The sequence below is a fragment of the Protopterus annectens genome, chromosome 3.part1, assembly GCF_019279795.1.
Source record: "Protopterus annectens isolate FY-2018-M chromosome 3.part1, PAN1.0, whole genome shotgun sequence".
Lineage (NCBI taxonomy): Eukaryota > Metazoa > Chordata > Ceratodontiformes > Protopteridae > Protopterus > Protopterus annectens.
In genome coordinates this window covers 396,939,117-396,959,252 of record NC_056732.1, presented here as the reverse complement: position 1 = coordinate 396,959,252, position 20,136 = coordinate 396,939,117, and the positions used below count along the sequence as shown (strand labels likewise).

At 37.8% G+C, this 20,136-nt stretch overlaps 1 protein-coding gene across 1 annotated transcript in view; it reads right to left on the bottom strand.

Annotated features, from left to right (window-relative positions):
• Positions 1–20,136, bottom strand: part of LOC122798145 (ubiquitin-conjugating enzyme E2 E2) — a 2,036,734-nt gene that overhangs the window by 219,737 nt on the left and 1,796,861 nt on the right. The window lies entirely within an intron of this gene.

Sequence of the window (20,136 nt, the reverse complement as noted above, 5' to 3'; positions counted from 1 at the left end):
GTCCTGTGGTCACTGTCTGTGTGCAGTCTGCATAGTCTATTTATATCTTTGTGGCTCTTCTTCAGGTACTCTGGTTTCCTCCCACATTATAAAAGCATGCTGGTTGAATGGCTCCTCTAAACTGTCCCTGTATGTTACATTTACCTTTGCTGTTATGGCCAGGGTCATGCTGAAAAAGGGTCTTAGGACCAGTTCACTTATTTGTCTAACAAATAAATTACAATTAAAGAGAAAAGGAAAGGCAGTGACACTTTTCCCTTTAAGTCGTCTTGCTCTCAGGAGAAACAACTTACTCTGTATATACACAAATGTTCAGAGAAATGAATTGAGCAACAATGACATTTATTTATTTAGCCATTCATTTATTTCACTTATACATGCTTTGCTAACCAGATAAATGAACTGGTCCAAAGACCCTTTTCGGCAATGACCAGCATCACTAGGGTAAGGACAATTACAAAGACTAGATTACATACAAAGAATATTACAAAAGGTGTAGTACAACAGCTACAGACTACTACATCAGTATTACATTACATAAGTTAAACATAAGCTGCAAAAGAAATTTTACAAAACATTAAGAATAACTATGCTCCAGCAAAGAACAACGGAAAAAGACTTTAGTATAGCTACTACTAAATAAATATACACAACTTGCTTACAGGAAAAAGTACAAGTAGGCAATGTGCCCAAGCATTAAGGTAAGTTGGTCTCTATAGCAATGGGTGATAAAACTAGAACAATGGAAGAAAAATCAGAAAGATGTTCACTATTTTGACAGAACTCCATAAAAGTAACTCCCTCCCATTCTGTTACAAAATCTGCAGCAAAAGATCATACAAACTTTAAAACAGGAGCCAATAACACTTATAAACACATCCAAAGGTGATATCACAATGACTTAATTGATTAATATTATCTACTTGCAACATACTAGTACACATCTGTTCATATACTTAAAAAATGGCATAATACAAATCAAAATACTGAGACTTGCAAAGTGACTACACAAAAATCTGATTTTGTCTCCACGTGTATTATTATCCACATTTGCAATTCATCTGATTGTAAAATTCAGAGCTATGCAATTCTGCTTACATGTGTATATTAATTGTAACAGGATTCCCAGAGTTCTAATATGATGTCCCCTCATGTGCTCATACATTTTTCCCTTACATTTTTTCTGGCATAAAATGCAATGTGCACAAACAGCCAAGTTACCCAGCATGTTTAGTGCTACATGTATAAACAGCTCAGGGCGAATATTCCTACCCAGTGAAATGATAACTACATAAATCTGCTGGGATGTCTGAGATTACACTATGAATAGTTCCCACAAGGAAAGGTTCAAACTGGCAGAGTAGTGAGCAGAACTTTCATTGGGACATTTTCACAGAAAGCCATGTGAAGCATCCTGTAAGTGCAACAGCTAACCCGAGGCTCAGACTCCTCTGTAGACATTGTGCTGATTACTTCCTTTTATATATGCCACTTGAGGCCTGGCTATAATGTAATATGATGTAGTGGCAAACAGCACAGCAGAGCCTCCTATGCCATCCTGAAGGAAAATTCTTGCTTAAAGAGGAACAGCTTCATTACTTTTAACTGAAGCTCAGCAAGCCAGCTGAGTCCAATGAAGCATGTACACTTTTCTTTCATTCTGCAGAAACACCATTTTTTATTATGTTAAGGGTTTACAGTCCACATTGATTTTACCTTTAAGGCTGAAATGTTCCTGGCTGATTTTCAATAGCTGCAGAGTGCAGACTGAATCATTCTTGGCTTCGATTGCAGCCATTGTTGTCTGTACAGTCACAGCAGTATGCACCAGTATGAACAAAACACTGCACTCTGCAAATATATTCTACTGAAGTACACTGTCAAACACCAAGCCGTCAAAGGAAATGAGTGGGATTAGTAGTCTCAGAATAATTTGTCAGGAAATGAAAAGGACAAACCCATCAAAGTAAATGTTTTAAGGGCAGTTACTTTAAATGTTTGTGCCCAAACAAAAAGAAAAAAAAACAGAATGTCTTCATCTGTCATTACAATCATCTTACTTCTCCTAGACATCAATAGCCCTTGCTTTCCTTTTCTCCTGCTGCCCTTCGACTCCCCACATCACCTAATAGGAGAGGAGTTTCACCTTTCTGGGGAAATCTACTTCAACACTCCATCATATAAGAGTGGCATGAGAAAAGTCAGTAACCAGGCACATGTCATTGAGCAGGGGGTTAAACTTCTCTGGAATGCCCTACTATCTTCTCCAGCTACATGCTGAAGTATGTAAGGCACACTGTTCAGCCCCTTGATACTTCTATATATTTATGACAATTATATACACACTTTTATTTTGCGCCCTTAGTATGATCAGAATACACCTATCTTCATGCAGGCCCATCCAAATGGTATATGTTCTCATGGCTAGATTCTCTCTACCACAGGACACTCTTGAGGCAGAAAGCTTAACACTTTCTGCCTGAGGTAGCACAAAACACAATTATTCAGTATTATTTCTTCCAGCTGTCTTCTCAGGCACTGAGTGAAATGTCAGTATCATCACAACTATCCAAAGTACACAGTTTTCTCAAGTGAAACAGCAAACAATCTTCAGTGACAGTCTTGCTTTGCAAGTTTGGATACTCAGACTACAGCCTAGAAACATTAGTGACTGAGCTGGTTGCAACTGTGATGCCTCCCCCACAGGGAAATAGTTGGGAAAGGGCTACGGGAAACCACCCATAGATAAACTATGGCTATCTAATGACTACTAAGAACCTTGGCCATGGGACCCAGTGGCATTAGTGGTTCTACCATATTGTTTCTTATTTTACTGCTGCCCACACCTAAGCCGCATCTGATGTTGGTTCCTTTGCATTCCTGAGAATGTCATTTGAGGGGCTTGAAGTTTTACAACAAGAGCAGTGTGGGTCTTACTCTCCTTTTCCATATTTTTCATAGATGGCTTTACATCAGGCTCAAACAAAATGGATTTCTGCAATGGAATATCCACAAACAACCTTTGCCAGGTCTTCCAAAACAGATGAAATGTGTAAGTTCCAGCATACAGTTCACCAAATCAAGGAAACAAACTGCTTCTTCCAAAAAAAAATTCTGAATGTAGAAAAAAGTGTTTATTCTAGTTCAAGCAAATGTAAATCCATGTAAACCACAACATAATAGTGAACAAAGACAAGTTTCAGCAAAAACCACATCTTCTTCAGTGTCATTTAAAGCCTCTATTTCAAAGTTTACAGATTCGTAGGTAAGTTCTAGGCAATCAGTCTGCAGACCATTTCAAGTCTGGTGTAAAAACATATTAAAAATTTCCCTCTATCCTCAAAGAGGACAAGCCAGAATACACCAGGACAGAATTTGAGGCTGTCCATCCAATTATCTAGGCTTACCTTGAAGGTGGCAAGGGTGCTACACTACTTGACATGTAGTGTAAGTTTGATCCAGAGGTGAGGATACATTGGGATATGAATTGATCATACGTGTCTTATTTATCTGCTGATGAACGTTAGCTCCTTTATGAGTATTTGATGAACCATTAGTTTTGTGAAGGAATAGAAAATCAAATAGTGTTGGATCTTTCATGGAGTGAAAGGCTAGACATAAGTCTCCACAGAGAAGACTGTAAGAGACTGAGCACCGAGAAAGGACTGCCTGAATATATGGTCACTACTATATACATCATAAAATGATATAATCTCTCAGGTAGATATCACTGCTCAGCCTAATCATTTGGCAGTGGTATATCACTATGGGTGTCAGCCTATGCAAGTCTGAATTCAGGCCATTACAGAGAAACTGGCTATAAAACAAGGCACCTTGTATCTTTTCTCTCTCTCACTCTCTTTCACTTTTTTTTTGTGGGGGGATTCAGAAAGGAAATGACCAGTTAAAAACACTTTTGCTAACAAATGCTTTGTGAGAAAACTCTAAAGATAAACCCTAAAATGCAACATGGAACACTAACAAATAAAGACCTAATAATGCCTGACAGGAAACGTTTGAAGGGAACTTAGTAGTAAAATAATTATCAATAATAAAACAACATGGTAATACACTACATAACACCTTCCAAGAGTATGAAATAAGCTGAAAATCAAACTTGTGACACTCTCACTGCTGCCCCTTAGACCACTTTTTATTAAAAGAATGTATACATTTCCCCAAATGATGCCCTACATACAAAATGTTTTTAAATGAACAACTATTTTTTTATGTTACAAGCTTTAATTTACACAGTTGTAACCATATTCTAATCTTACTAACAGCAATGCTACAGTGATTTATTTAGTTTAATGATTCATAGTTGAATACTAGGATAGCTGTCCTTGTGGGCCTTTTTTAAGCCATGCCAATTTTGTTTCCAAAGATGAGAATCAAACCCTACACTTTGTGTCTGAGGTAATCACCTTAACCATTATTCTTCTTCTTCTTCTTCTTTCGGCTTTTCCCGGTTAGGGGTCGCCACAGCGAATCACCTTGTCCGCACATTGAATGGCAGTGGAGTTTTACGGTGTCGAGTTGCCAGCCCGGCGCCCAACCTTCCACAGAAGGCACACTCACACGCACACCTAGGGCCAATTTAGAGTGTCCAATCCACCTACAGCATGTCTTTGGGATGTGGGAGGAAACCGGAGCACCCGGAGGAAACCCACGCAACCACAGGGAGGACATGCAGACTCCGCACAGAAGGCACCCCAGCCGAGAATCGAACCGGAGAACCTCTTGCTGTGAGGCAGCATTGCTAACCACTGCACCACCGTGGCCGCCCAGACCTTAACCATTATACCACTTAGAAAAACTATTCTCATCAGGGTACAAACAGAATGTTTTGTTGCACTCAATTGCTTTGCAGATACAAATTACTGGGAGAAACTCACTTTAATTCAGAATAAATGCCTTCTGAATCCAGGATCTTCCTGAAAAGTGTGAATAAAACACAGTTTCTTTAGACTCCTTAAGTCACTTTTACCAAGCCTACTTGCACTGAATGTGCACTGTACCAGCACCTAGGATGACTCCCAGTCTGATGTCAAAAATACATTACCCTGTACTCTAGGAGTTAATAATGCACAGCAGAATGTCAGTAGGAGCTAATGATGGACAGCAGCATGTCAGCTGGTCTTTAGATCCTATGGTGACAGCTACAAGATTTTACTACGAATAGCAAGTCAGACTTAAGCCCAGAATTCAGAAAGAACCCCACCTCCAGCGGTAAGAGCTGCAAACAAAAGGGAATGTTTCTGCCGACTAGTAAAATATGACTCAGACATGTTAGCCCTAGTGAGGAAATACCTCAAAATTGGCTAATTCTCTTGTCTATGAATCACCTGTAACTGAGGCAAATTAACATTTTCCTGCAGTAAACAACACTGCCCATGCACAGGCACCAACCTCACTCACTCTCCTACACACATTCAGAGACACTTACACCAAAATAACTTTTCCTTCTCCCTTAGTGTACAGAATGTTCCAGATGTCTCTTCTTATTTTTGCCCCAGCCCTCATAAATTACCCTTACTTATCAACCAAGTATCATTCATAAAGGTATTAACGCATACATCTTTAAGAAGTAACTTGTTAGGATATACCGAATGTCTTATTACTTTTCATGCGTGATGTAAAATTCATCTGTGTCTTTGAAACTGATTTTGTATGTTTTCTTCACTGCAGTTACAAGTTAGGCTGATTCAGAATGATTTTGCAATGTGCTCAAAACATCTTTGAATAGTTTTGATACTTAGGGAACATGACAGCAATGTACTCTTCTTGCAGAAAGAATGTTTGTACTAACAAGTGTGATGGTATGTGCTGGAGGACAAAAAGTATGAAGTGGAAAAGGTTATTAGTTTTTGGAATGAGTTACACTGTCATGATTTCCTCTTGCCGCATACTTCTCAACTGTACAGATTTTTGCAGAATGTCCAGATTTTCGCTTCATATTTTTGGTCCGTTTCTCAAAATTGTGGTTTTCTGGTACATCATTGGTAAATCATTGAAGGTTGAAGTCAGAAAATGATGACAGACATTTGAGTTTCAGAAAATTCATGCCAATGCAAAACCTGTTATTCTATCAACTTTCTAAGGTTGTAAGAGCAATATTTGAAAAGTATCCCTATTTTGGGTCTTTGTCCCCTCATTATTTATACTTTTGTCCAGATTTTTTGCTCTAAGAGGTTGAGAGGTACGTCTTGCCTGGTAAATTGAAATTAATATGGATACTCCTTTGTTACTATGTGCTAGCATGTCTAGTCATCTCTGTTTTGTCTTATAAATATTTGTAAATACAACATAGTGTGCGCTGAGCTTATGACACTGTAAAATGCACTACATTCTTGTTTTTAGTTTGAGACTGTACCATCTTGTCTTTTATAAGAACTATGCAATTAAAGCTTCAACATGAACATATTTTATGTGTAATAAACTGGAAAAATATCGCAATGTTTCAGAGTGTCACTGTTACTGATGTCCAAGAAATATCTAACAATGGAGGTCCCACTGAATCCAGCAAGAAATAAATATGGCTGAAATTACGCCTGTGGTGAAAACAGCTGAAGCTACAAGGATACAGAACAGGATGTAGCAGATATAAATAAAGAGGAAGTTGGTGAAGAATCATCTAACAGCAGCAGTCCATAACCTCTATGAACAATGAAAGTGTGAGACACTGTGTAACGTCTACTTCAGAAGATGTACATCAAGTTAAAAAAAAAAAAAAATAAGTGTATTTAGAGGGACCTCAATGAATTACAGGTTTTCGTTATGTATTAAGTTTTAAGTCTTACTGTTACATGAAGCTTTATCAGTCTTGCTGCGCATACTGGATGTTTCTTTAGTAGTACAAATATGCAGTGAAGTTGTTATACAAGAAACTGACTTCATTCTGAGAAGTTTTGGAAGAATTATCAAACAGTAACCAGCAACCCGAGAACTGTCATATCTGATATTTTGACAGCATATACATGGTTAATATCTCAGGTGATGAGCATGAGTCTAAGAATAAATATGCTGCTTTAAACTATAATTCAGAGTACATTTACAGTTAAATTCCAGGAAAAAAAGATATGTCATATTGTTCTATTTTCTTGGAAATGGGTTTACTGTTTGAGAGGTATGAATACTGATTACTGCGCATGTCACTCTACATACACAATAGCCGAATCTTGAGAATTAATAAGCAACAAATAAATTTAACTTGAGTTTGTGTTATATCAGAAAGGTTAATAGAGACACATCATTTTTATAACACACTGATATCTCTGAATTAATAAGCAACAGATATTTATTGGCAGCTTCGGTAGTGCACATGTATTGTGCATGTGTAATAAGAATGATTCATCAAGTTTTTCCTTCGGACATTATACACCTGGTATGAGTTATGTACTACCAGTAACGAGTACCAGGTGTTTCTAAGAGGAGAAGAGCATGAGTAACTTTCAATAAGATGCTGATATTTAACATTTCAGGCTCACACTCTGGATGATCTGTTCTACTTCTAAAAGTTCCATGTTTTTGCAACACCAGGCTTTCTGACCTTCATAGACATTTTCACTATTTGTGACATCTGTTTTCACAGGAAGAGACTCTGGCTTATATGTGTTATTTCTTATTTTTGATTTAATGCAAAATAAGAAAGCCCAGGAGGGAGAAGTAAATGTCATAAAATTAACAAAACTTTACTTTCAAAGGTTTGCGTGAAGTAGCAAGTACAGTTGTACAAATTAATACAATTTTTATTTTATTTATTTATTTATTGTAAACTGCTTTGGTTATAAATCTAATAAATTCTAGAAGCATTAGTATGCTGGCTATTTGCCAGATGGGTTTCAAAGTCTAATTAAAATGTCTCAGTAGCAAGTTATATTAGACTTGTGTGTATAGCAACAACATTTAAATATTTAAACTTATACAGACATTAATTACTGTGCTTTATACAGATGATACAGCATACAAGCATGCTAATGTGATTATACAGTGATTTTCATATTTTTAATTAGTTATAATTCCAGGATTAAAAAATGCTTATTCATTTTAAATTTTACATTTTAAAAGAAAAGTCTGTTTTACTAGCAGTTAAAATAAAATATTAATGTTCTAAAAATACTATCAAGTTTTTTTCAGAGTGTAAATGTTTGATTCCTTCCATTTGCCTATGTACACCCATGAGCAGGTTATGTAACAAAACAATAATCTACTAAAATACTGTTAAAATGGATGACTGTGTCCACCAGGTTTATCTAATTAATAAATACAATTATTACAACATGCAAATTGCAGTACAGAGAAATAGAGTTTCTAAGGTACTGGAAAAATATTTTTTTTTCTTCTGGGAACTGTTTGCAAAATACACATTGCTTTAAACATATTTATTGCATACCACTAAAAACAAAGATGGCATTAAAGGATTTAGTAGTTTATAGTTCAGCTACTGTAATTGCTGACTGAAAGTAATATTGTCTTCTGGACAAGAGCCACATGCTATGTCAAATTACATTAATTTTGTAAAACAACAATAGACACTTAACTATGAAAAGAAATATACTATGGGTAATATAAGATATGCCTAGGTTTAAATACTGGGTTAGAAAAATCCAGTAAAGTATCAAAGCAAAAGAAAAAAAAATCTGAGGCATCCTGCAAGTGTACAGTTTAATACAGTCCAGTAAGTTTGTCAAAACGACTTGACAACAGTTAACCTAGCATTGAAGTTGGTTGGTCATCATGAACAAAGCCTCAGTCAAAACTTCTTCTCAATGGTACATACAGTTCAAAATTTGGGGTGGAGGTGTTGAAGCATGTCAGCTTACAGTTAATGTGCTTCCTTATCTGTGTGGTAAAGTTTACATTGTTCTAATGAAACCTGCTCCTACTTTAATAAGTTCTTAATGATATGTAGCTATATTGCAATTATAGTATTACCCCTAAATGGCATTAAAGTAAAATGTACCAAATTTATGCCAGCTAAGCTTCAATAACTGAGAAAACAATTTTTTTTGGCTAACGTTAAGGCCCGAACACGTACACCAAATCAATCTTGATAAAATGTCAGAAATTGTAGATTTTTTTTTATTCTGATTTACAATATTAGCCAAGTAAAAGAAAAGTTTTGACAACTGCTTAACTAGTAATTACCGGCTTAACACATAAAAACTTAAGTACCTTGTACTACATGGTGACATTTAAACAGTGACATCCAAAAGACAAGTATTTAATATGCTCATTAGACAGTTGATATAGACACAGTAACTGAGTTTTACCTGTAATTTCAACATTTAAATGGGTTTAAGTGCATGAGAATAGGAGTAAGTATAAAGATGTATCTTGGTTCAGCATCAAAAAGACCATCATACAGTTACACAGATGTCAAGATTATACAATTTTTAATTTATCACTTACGATCAAACAAACCAAAACTAAAGTACAGGCTACATGCAGAATTATTAGTTGCAGATTACCTGATGGGATAAACTACACTTCACACAGAGTGAACATTCCATTTTGTGCATTATACTAATGTAACAAATTTATTTTCACAAGATTTGACATTTGACGTGCACATCATGTTATGTGAAAGAAATATTATTTGATACTGTGAAAAAGAAGAAAAAAGTGCTGCTTACAACCAAAACCAAGTCCTCAGCACTCTACAACCACCCTGCTACAGCCCCCATTTGGAGCTCAGTGTCTCTGCAATACATCATTCAAAATCTGAAGAAGTTAGAGACGAAAACGTATTGTTGAACATGTATCGTTAATGGTGAATTGGGGAGCATTTACTGTTGCAATAAACTGTTCCGAGAATAGTTTGCCTGCTTTGTGTGTACTTGGGTACCCATCAGAGTGCTGAGGACATGATTTGATACTGGACATCTGACATTTGAAATATTGGAAATTATATTTTAATACGAGATTAGGAAACAGCAACTGATAAGATCATATGCGACAAAGTAAGACAAAACAGGATTAGGTAACAATTCATTAACTGTGTAAATTTGTTTTGATATATTACAAATGTAAGGGAGATCTGTTAAGGTATATTGAATTTATTATTATTTTCATGTGATATGTAAAATTCATTTGTCTCTTTGAAATGGATTTTGTATGTCTTCTCCTAACTGCAGTTACAAGATCAGTCTGACACAAAATGATTTTGCAATGTACTCAAAACATCCTTGAATAATTTTAATACTCAAGGAATAAGACAGCAATGCAGTTTTCCTGCATATGGAATGTCTGTATTTACAAGTGTACTCGTATATGCCAATGGATGAAAAGTGTGAAGTGGAACATCTTTTTAGTTCTTGGAATGACCTCTAATGCCATGATTTCATCTTGCCTGGTTAAAATAAATGAACACGGACATTCCTTTGTTATTATGGACTAACAAGGTTAGTCATCACTGATTTGTCTTATAATATAAAAATCTGTAAATGCATTACAGAGAAAGCTGAGCTTATGATACTATAAAATGCACTGCACTCTTGCTTTCAGTTTGAGACTACCATCTTGCCTCCTATAACAGTTCTGTAATTAAAGGATGAACATGGAGAAGGTTATGTGCAATAAACTGGCAATATATCTGAATGTTTCAGTGTCATTCTTACCAGTGTCCAATAAACATCTAACAGTGTATATTGGAGAGCTTTTTATGCCATAACATATACAGCCTACCTATGCATGTAGAAGTGACATAACTTTAAGCTTTATATTAACTTACCGTTTATGTTAATAATTTATTTGGTGATGGTAAATGTCCAATAATGAGAAGGTTTTGGGATTTCTGTTAATTTTTTTGGCTCATAGATTCTTGTACAATCTTATCACTTCTTAATTGCAGGTATTACGGATTATTATATTGCTTACTCTCTGATGTGTATGGGCCAATAAATGGGTTGTTTTCCCTTTGCGTGTCATGCATATATAATACATACAGGTATTAACACACACATTTTAAGAAGCCACTTATCTATAAATATGCTAATAATAATCATAACATAAAGCAGGAAAAAGCAATACTGAGAAGATGGCAAAACCAGCTGACATATTAGGGTTTCAAAACAATTATGTGAATTAATGCAACAAAGGCACTACAAAATGTTAGAAAACATGAATACACACAAGTGGTATTGTGACGCCCCAACACTGACCCAGTAATCAAGGAGCCTCAATCCTCACTACTAGCACCGATGGGGGACGTACATTGGGAGGATGACAAGTACACACACAGTAAAATGCAATTTCCCTTAAGAGCACACAGAAACCACAGTCAGTCTGGGGCTGTTTTTTTCCCTCTTTCTCCACATCCCCACTAAGACTTCCAACGGGCAAAGCTACAGAGTTGAGATCTCAGCTGAGTAGCCAAGCTAAGACCTCCAGCATCCTCTCTGTCCAACCAGTACTTCGTGTCCCTGCCCAAGTAGCTGACACACACACTCTTTGATTTATATATAAACACACACACACCTGGGAAAGGCTGGCACAGGTTAACTAGCTATACCCCCCATTTGCTCAGACTATAAGGTAGATATCACTGCCACCAGCCATGTCCTTACCAGCTACTTTAAAGCCCTTAACAAAGGGTGAGCAATCTTACTGTGTAACGTTACTATTAATCCAAATGGTAATTTAACCAAGTGCAAGGCTATTAGGAGTGACCAGCAGTGTCAACAAATAAAAATGCAAGTACTCTCAGAACTTAAATAAGTCTCACGAAAATCAGCCACAATGAAATGTTTAAATATATTTAATTATAAATAATAAAAGAACAAGAAAATACTCAATATATAATCACAGTTACATCAGAGTTCAAAATCATAGGAAATATTCAAAACATTGCAGGGCAGTCTAAAAAAAAAAAAACATCTAAATGAGGCTTTGCTATATTCCTGCCTATATCTAAAATAATTATACTGTTCCACAAAAGCACAAAGCACACAACAGTATTGAAACACCAACACTGTTCCAGGTATCAGTGAAGGCTGTCCCTCCTTCAAAATCTTCTGTTCAGAAGAATATGAAACGTATTGTCCACCAATAAGGTACACGAACCAGGCCTCCACGAAAAAGATTTATTCAAACACAAGTAAAAATACTTTTAAACCAGAAGGTAAAAACAAGGCAGATTTAGTGCTTTCATCTCCAACCAGGAGACTTCATCAGAATCATCTGTCACAGTACTCAAACACTAATTATAATAGCAGATTCAACTTCATTGGTCAACCAGTTAATTCAATTAATTAAAAAATTACATACATTAAACCTTCAAGGTCTGTACATTAGTTTCAACATACAAACTACTATAAAATATCCCATAAGTGCTTAAAAATGGTAGTAATGTATATGTACTAATATAATATTAATGCATATGTACACCTATCTATACCAATTAAAATATGTTATAAATATAATCTAAATTCCATGTGTACAAACCAAATACATTAAAACAATACATTCCAAGAAATACATTATTTCATTAATGCAGACCAAAAAAATGAACACAACTGTATGAAAAACCTACCAATGTGATATTATATAATATAATATGAAATATATGCAATATAAAAAATATATATAGTGTAATCTAATATTGTTCCTGTTAGCTATTGGGAAAGGCATAAGAAAGTGGACTGGGAGATCAATTAATTCACTGAGGGAAAAACAATAGCTCCACATACTAGGCTTGACACAATGTTACCATACTATCCAAAACTGTAAAATATTATGTTAGATAGAATGAATTATAAAATATAAAATATGAAATGTAAAATGTGTAAATAGAATTAAATATGTTAAAAATGTAAATATAAATATTAAATAGGTTGGTATATAATTTATGTTGATAGAGTAGTGAACTGTTAATTACAAAATATTTAATGTATAAATAACATTATGGTGTCTTGTGTTTATATTCTAATGTTTATATTCTAATTTACTTATCACACCTTTTTGGGTTAGCTGGAGACATGATTGTTCAGGCCAGGACTATTACATGACATCCTAATTATACTGTTCCCTAGACTTACTTACAGAGCAAGCAGGCAGATGTGGTGAGTGGATCCTGTCACGTCAAAGACAAAATACAAAATGCTCTCTCTCTCTCACAAATATTACTGCTGAGATACTTACAGAATGACATAATTTCTTGTCATCTGACTTCAGTTCCCAGATGAAAACCCCCACTAGTGCAACTGTTAGCATTCAGCATCTACCTGTGAAAATACACAAACAAGGACCCCTCCTAGATCTAAGGCAGGTCCTGGAAGTCATGAAACAATAAACACTTCCAAGACAATACAAAAAACTTCTAGACACTGTGTCTGCCACTGCACTGAAAATGAAAGACAACGCCCCTTTATATAGTCCAGCCATAAAGTAATTCAATTCTTCTGAAGTTAACTTCTCATGTTGCAGTTTCCATTGTTAAAATATGTACATCTGAACAGTTACAACAGTGTATATACATTTCCATTCTAATCCAGCAGGGTACACTGTTGTCAAACCTCTAAGCTCAGTACTTTACAAAATATTTCTTCAGTACACATGTCTGTACAAACCATCTTATATGACATACAATTCTAATCCATTTGTAACACAAGCATACGAATCATGCTGATATTCACAAATGACATAATTATTTACAAAATTCCAGACAGCTGTGCTGGCAGTATCTCCTTTTGTTACACTTCTATATACATCATATTAATATTCACAAATGACATATAATTATTTACAAAATTCCAGCTAGCTGGGCTGGCAGTATCTCCTTTCGTGACAACCCCCCCCCCTGCCTAGACTCAAGCTAGTTTTTCAAGTGACCCTTGAGAAACGTTGCTTGACAGGGTTGAGCCTATCTGGGAATACCTTATCCCATTCCCTGTCTTCAGATTCCAGCTACCTTGGCATTGCTGACCCCAGTACAGTGCTGCACTGTCCTATCATATGCCTGCAACCCTAGGTTCCACCTTGCTCGATGTGGCCATGTTAAGGGATTGTGGTCTGTAAGTACAGTGAATTTTCTTCCATACAGATAAAGCTGACGTTTCAGCAATGCCCACACTATAGCTAGACATTCCTTTTCTACAGCTGCATAATATTCCTCCCTGGGTTGGAGCCTACGATTGAGATATACCATTGGGTGCTCTTCTCCCTCCGAGGAAACCTGACTGAGTACAGCCCCCACCCATGGTTTGAAGCACCACCTGCAATACAAATTATTTGCCATAATCTAGACTGGTTAACACAGGGGGTCCTTCCAAAGCTCCTTTAAGCTTCTGGAATGCCTGCTCACAAGCTGGGGTCCACACTACTTTATCTGGCCTGTTTTTCTTTGTCAGGTCTGTGAGGGGAGCAGCTATGGTACTATAATTGGGGACAGACTTTCTGTAGTACCCTGCTGTCCCTAAGAATGCCCTCACCTGATTTTTGCTAACAGGGACAGGCCATGCCTGAATGGCTTCCACTTTGGCAGGTTCTGGCCTGATCTTACCACTCCCCACTCTATGTTCCGGGTAGGAAACCTCTGTCATACCCACCTGACATTTACTGGGCTTAATGGTCAACCCTGCCCTCTGTAGTCTGCCCAGCACCTCCCTGACATGCTGAAGGTGCTCTTGCCAAGAATGGCTGTAGATGGCAATATCATCCAGGTAAGCAAGGGCAAAATCTCCTGCTCCTGCTAGGATATGATCTACCATTTTCTGGAAAGTTGCTGGGGCATTTTTTCATCTCAAAGGGCATCTTCATGAACTCATACAAGCCGAAAGGAGTCACAAAGGCTGACCTTTTTATAGCGCTGGGAGTCAAGGGCACCTGACAATAGCCCTTGGTAAGATCAACAGTGGTAAGATACTTAGCCCCACCCAGCTGCCCTAAGGCTTCATCTGTCCTAGGCATGGGGTAAGCAACTGACTCTGTGTGACTATTTAATTTCATGTAGTCCACAGAGAAGCTGGTGCCGCCATCCTTCTTTGGTACCAGCACCACTAGGGAGGCTCAGGGATTGCTGGACTCCTGGATTACCCCTAGTTCCAACATTTCCTGTATCCCCTCCCTCATAGTCTGTTTGACCCTCTCAGGCACCCTATAAGGGGCCTGATTAACAGGCCTTTGTGGTCCTGTATCCACATGGTGCTGCACCAGGTAAGTGCACCCTGGTTTCCCACTGAACATGCCCCCAAAGTCCTGTAGCACTGCTTGGACTTCTCAAACCTGGGTAGGAGATAGCTGATGGGACATTGCTACCCCTTCCACTGAGGTGTCAGTACAAGCCTCACTGAGGAGATCAGTCATCAAATCTCACTCAAGACTCCTCTTGCCATCCACTGAAAATACTCAGCACAAGGGCCACCCTATCATGGTAAGATTTCATCATGTTAACATGGTACAATTTATGCCCCTGCCTCCTGCCTAGCAGTTCTGCCATGTAGTTCACATCACTGATCTTCCTTACCACTTTGATGAGTGCCTCCCAAACTGCTTGTTGTGTCTGACAGGAATGAGAACCATAACCTGCTGCCCCAACAGCATATTCTCTAGCTCAAGCATTCCTGTCATACCAGACCTTTTTCTGCTGTTGGGCTTCTGCCAGATTCTCCTGGGTCAAGACCATGAGTTCCCTGAGCCTTGTCCTGAGGTTTAGGACATATGCCACAACAGACTCCTTGTGGGATTCACACTCACCCTCCCACTCATCATGAATCAAATCTAGAGGTCCTCCCACCCTTTGCCCATACAACAACTCAAATGGTGAAAAAACTGTGGATTCCTGGGGAACCTCTCTGTAAGCAAACAACAGATGGGGCAAATATTTGTCCCACTCCCTCTTAAACTGGTCTGCAAATGCACGTAGCATGGTCTTTAGTGTAGAGTTTAACCTCTCAACCAGACCATTAATATGGGGATGGTAGGGGGTTGGTCTTTAGGTTCTTCACCCCACAGTGCTTCCACTGACAAGCCAGCAGGTCAGACATGAAATTGGCATCTCTGTCAGTCAGTATTTCTTTTTGGAAATCTAACCTGCTGAAAAACTGTAACAAAACATTTATCACCTTTTCTGTCTCAATGGAGGACAGGGCCACCGCTTCAGGATACCTGGTAGCATAATCTACTGCCACCAAGATATACTTTTTCCCTGTGGAACTTGATGTACTCAGAGGCCCCAGAATATCCATAGCTATCCTCTGAAACAGCTCCTCAATCACAGGCAAAGGCATGAAAGGAGCTTTCACCTTGTCTCCTGCCTTGCCTACCTTTTGGCACTGCCCACAGGTCCTTGCAGTATCTTGTTACATCTCTGGATATCCTAGGCCAGTAAAAGTTCTGCATAATATGTCTCTTGGCACAATTTATGCTCATATGACCTGCAAAACCAATATCATGGGCTATGGCTAGATGTGCCAGATGGTAGGCTCTGGGCACTACCAAATGATGTATTTTCTCACCATCTAGCCCTCCCTCAGGGGTCCACTCTCTCTATACAGTAATCCTTTGTCCCAGTATACAGATTCCCCTTTTCTTTGACAATCAGATGCCTCACTGGCTACCTCCCTCAGGCCTTGTAATGTAGAGCCTGAGAGCTGAGCCTGTCTCAACTCTCTCTTTGTAACCCTTCCCAGCTCCCTTTCCACAGTAAGTCTGATATTCTATGATAGTGGTGCCTCACTGTCAGCCTGGGTACTACTACTCACCTCTGCCCTTGCAGTCACACTGTCCAAGGGAACATCAGTACACACAAGCAGCTGTGGCTCACTTTGAGACTCACTGCTACAGGGTAGCAGTATCTCCTTTCGTGACAGGAATAAAAACAAAAATTCACACAGCTTTCTATACTCTTATAATGGGCGGCACAGTGCTGCAGCGTTTAACATTGTCTCCTCACAGCAAGAGGTTCTCTGGTTCGTTTCTCAGCTGAGGTGCCTTCTGTGTGGAGTCTGCATATCCTCCCTGTATCTGCATGAGTTTTCTCCCACATTATAAAGACATGCACCTGGAGCATTTCTCCCTGGGCCTCCGCTGAAAATAGGCTCTGTCTTAGTCAGACTTTCCCGGTCAACAAATATTAAACAAATAAAATAAAACAATATTTTAGCACCAGTCTGCATCTTATAATTGAAAGAGCACAGTGCAATCCATCTTGCATACTGCCTAGTTTAATTGGCTTCTTCTCCCTGCTTCCTTTGATTTCATTAACAGGATCTGTCCCTCCATGCCCTAGAATTCTGAACAACTGGTTCTACTGACTTCACTTACTCTGCTTGCCTACCTTCTGTAAGGAAGGTACATTCACTCATCTCCCCTTAACTATTGGCAAATCTAGTTTTGCTCCCTAGAAAAATGCCTGTTAACTTGCTAAAGTGTTTTACTTATGTATATAAATGATACAGCTGTGGTGCCCCCGAATGTTCATCTTTTGCTTTCTTTTTTGAATGTTTTTCTAGTTTTCTGTGCCTGCCATGTGGCACACCACAGATCATGACCATTTGCTCCTCTTTACAGAGGGAAGCTGATTGCAGGGTGACTGCTTCACTTTTAGGATTCTATTAGTGCAGATGCAGAGGGCTTTTGCTGTATTTCTGTGGGTATTTTTAATTTACCTTCCACGCACTCATACAGCATTTTTTGTGGCATAATACCACCGCTTGTAGCTGATACGTAATGAGGACCTGCTAACGTGTTACACTTTTCTCTGTGCCTGCAGACTCTCCCATACATAAATGAATAAAACTACTGTGACAAGAGTCAAGCAAACATCACTTAATCGTGAGCTGTTGGATATATGCCCCTCCTCCAGTAGGTGCCAGCACTGCACAGTATGAAATGCCTTCTTCCTTCTGGAGGCACAAACCTTCGCCCTTCTTTGCTGGCTGATCAGTACCTGGGTCATTAGTTGCTCCTGGGTCATCTCAGTTACAATACTTTTGCAACAAGAAGCCAGCTTATTTCTTTCTTTCCAACCTGAAAAGAAAATGATCACAGAACATTATTTCACATGAGGTCTTCTATTGAAGCCCTGTTCTTTCAGCTTAACACAAGAAAAGTCCCTTATGTGTACTCTTACCAAAAAGCACACTAAAGCCATAGTGTGCTTTGTACAAGTGAAGCCTAAGTTAAACCTACACAACACTTTGTTTACCTCACCATATGAAGTTGTCACACTGTTTTAGTAATGATTACTGAATCAACAAATTTCCTCTCTGTGCTTAATGTCTCCTACCGCCTTCTCTGCTTCAGTGCAGATTTTGCCAGTTCACGTGTATGCAATTTCTGTACAGAATTTGAGTTGGACAACCGTGTTCCAATTTCCTAACTTACTCTCATTTCTCTAATTCTTTTTCCATGGTCTTGGTGCTACAACTCTACAGCACATACACCTAAGCTTTTTTTTTTTTTACCCCAAACACTTTCACTGGTGTTGACTGGCACGCTTAGGGGAGCTAAGGACTAAACCCTGCAGCATTCTGCATGATGGTATCCGGGTAAGACCACTTTGACCAACTTATGTGTCCTTTTTCTAAGCTGATTGCTCATTCTGTGAAGCAACCTTTTCCTAGTGTAAGATCACACACTTCCTGCAAGCAGACCAAGAGTTCTAAAATAATTAAATATATATTCTCTTTAATGTTAACAATAAACAATACTTAAAAAAGAATTAGAAGGATTAGCCTGTTGTGGATACTCCACAGCCATAACCATGAGCTGGAAAGGGAAAAAAAAAGTTATGTCAACCATGTAGTAATTAGTAATCAAAACTTGAATTTCAACCAGAAGCACTGTAACACACTAACAATATAATTATATAATAATGTAATATAAGATATCACATTTACAAAACTGTCATGCACACTATGTGAAAAGTTATTACAAATACATCAGCACACATTGCTACAAGTGACTAGACAGATATCTGCTTATTAGTCATCACACAGAGCAGACGTGTGTCATTCTGAAACTCCTGCACACAAAAATACATACGTGCTGTTCTACATAAAAAAATAAATATAATTAACAATAAAAAAGCAATCAATGAAAACAGTGAACTGACTATCATAGTATTCAGGTATTTATTTGTTAACCAGGTAAACCTGCTAGAAACAGAAACCTCATTTCAAGGGTGACTTTGGAATACTGATAGGTGGCTTACTCAGAGTCACACAGTGGGCAAATGGAGAACAAGGGCATCAAACTCAAGACTATGGGTGAATTTCAATGGCAGCTCATAGCTTTGATACACTGCACTAAACTGCAAGTCGTCTGTCTCAGCAATCAAAAATGATACCTCATCCATTCTGTCCACTGGTCAATACAACAAAACATTTGAATAGTAACAGACACATTTCGGCAGCATCTTTAAAGATACAATACAAACAGCAGTCAGGAATTTTTTGTTGTATGTGTTACTTCTTATTCTTCCAGATGTTGCATCAATAACTTTGCCACTATGGACATGACAGACCAGTAGCAAGTAAATGTTTCCTCCTCAGATAATGAGGTGGGGTATAATGCTGACAATGTAATGATGAATGCAATAGAGACATTATACACATGATATACGTTACTATTACATACAACCTAGCAAATCACTACTCCCCCCCCCCCAGAAAAAACAAAAAAAAAAATGAACTACAAATGATTAACGGGCACAGTTTCTTTTTAGAAAGGAGATCAACTTTCTGACTGCATAGCACCTTTTATATAAGGTTAATTCCTTGAAGAGCAGTTTTATACTTTGGTTAGTGTGCTTTATTGAAAAAGTTATCTTGGCTAATAAAATTTGTCAAAGAATGTTTATACTTTCATTTTAACACTTCTTTCCCAGACTCACATTACAATGCATCAAAAATATTTTATGAAAAGCATTTGCACTACCTGTAAGCTGAGTGCTGTTAATAATAGAGATCCCAGCATTACCGATGGTTATGAATTCATACACAGTGGAAATACATTTTGAAAGGTATATTTTTCAACCTCCAAACATTAAGAACTGTAGCAAAAGTCTTTAAAAAATCATAGCAGAGGGTCAGAAAGAGTACTTTCTTATTTTTTCAAAAGAAGGTCTTTATATACTAGACCCAATACAGTTAGTAGTAGGGGCATTTTGTTGCTCTTATGTTCATAGGTGATTGC